We start from the raw sequence: 2,017 nt of genomic DNA on the forward strand, positions 1-2,017 counted from the left end.
CGATGCCTTTTTTATGACTATTTTTGTCATACTATATTATGGCTTTTCTCGGCATACTATACAATTACTGTTTTTGTGATTGTTTTCGACATACTATACTATGGCTTTTTCGGACATACTATACTATGGCTTTTTTATGGATTTTTTCGACATACTATACTATGCCTTTTTTGTGACTTTTTTGACATACTATACTATTACTTTTTTATGGCTTTTCTCGACATACTATGGCTTTTTTCGACATACTAAACTGACTTTTTTGTGACTTTTTTTGACATACTATACTATGGCTTTTTTCGGCATACTTTACAATGACTGTTTTTGTTATTGTTTTTGACATACTATACTATGACTTTTTTGTGACTTTTTTCGACATACTATGGCTTTTTTCGACATACTATACGATGCCTTTTTTATGACTTTTTTGTGACTTTTTTCGACATACTATAGTATGATTTTTTTTTGACTTTTTTGACATACTATACTTTACTTTTTTATGGCTTTTCTCGACATACTATGGCTTTTTTCGACATACTATACGATGCCTTTTTTATGACTATTTTTGTCATACTATATTATGGCTTTTCTCGGCATACTATACAATTACTGTTTTTGTGATTGTTTTCGACATACTATACTATGGCTTTTTTATGGATTTTTTCGACATACTATACTATGGCTTTTTTCGACGTACTATAGTATGATTTTTTTTTTGTGACTTTTTTGACATACTATACTATTACTTTTTTCTGGCTTTTCTCGACATACTATACTATGGCTTTTTTCGAAAAAAAAGGGCTTTTTTCGAAATACTGTACTATGACTTTTTGTGACTTTTTTTGCATACTATACTATGGCTTTTTTTGGCATACTATACAATGACTGTTTTTGTGATTGTTTTTGACATACTATACTATGACTGTTTTCGACATACTATACTATGGCTTTTTCGGACATACTATACTGTGACTGTTTTCGACATACTATACTATGGCTTTTTCGGACATACTATACTATGGCTTTTTTGACAACTGTACTATGACGTTTTTTGTGACTTTTTTCGACATACTATACCTCGACTTTTTTCGACATACTATACTATGACTTTTTTCGACATACTATACTATGACTTTTTTGTGACTTTTTTCGACATACTATACTATGACTTTTTTGTGACTTTTTTCGACATACTATAGTATGATTTTTTTTTTTGACTTTTTTGACATACTATACTTTACTTTTTTATGGCTTTTCTCGACATACTATGGCTTTTTTCGACATACTATACGATGCCTTTTTTATGACTTTTTTTGTCATACTATATTATGGCTTTTCTCGGCATACTATACAATTACTGTTTTTGTGATTGTTTTCGACAACTGTACTATGACTTTTTTTGTGACTTTTTTCGACATACTATACCTCGACTTTTTTCGACATACTATTCTATGGCTTTTTTCAACATACTATACTATGACTTTTTTTGACATTATATACTATGCATTTTTAAGACATTTTCGACATACTATACAATGACTTTTGTGACAACTGTACTATGACTTTTTTTGTGACTTTTTTCGAGGTACTATACTATGACTTTTTTCGACATACTATACTATGACTGTTTTCGACATACTATACTGTGGCTTTTTCGGACATACTATACTATGGCTTTTTTATGGCTTTTCTCGACATACTATACTATGGCTTTTTTTAACATACTATACTATGACTGTTTTCGACATACTATACTATGGCTTTTTCGGACATACTATACTATGGCTTTTTTATGGCTGTTCTCGACATACTATACTATGACTTTTTTGTGACTTTTTTGGCATACTATACTATGGCTTTTTTCGGCATACTTTACAATGACTGTTTTTGTTATTGTTTTTGACATACTATACTATGGCTTTTTTTGACATACTATACTATGACTGTTTTCGACATACTATACTATGGCTTTTTCGGACATACTATACTATGGCTTTTTTATGGATTTTCTCGACATACT

This window comes from Sander lucioperca, chromosome 9 (assembly GCF_008315115.2).
Source record: "Sander lucioperca isolate FBNREF2018 chromosome 9, SLUC_FBN_1.2, whole genome shotgun sequence".
Taxonomy (NCBI): domain Eukaryota; kingdom Metazoa; phylum Chordata; class Actinopteri; order Perciformes; family Percidae; genus Sander; species Sander lucioperca.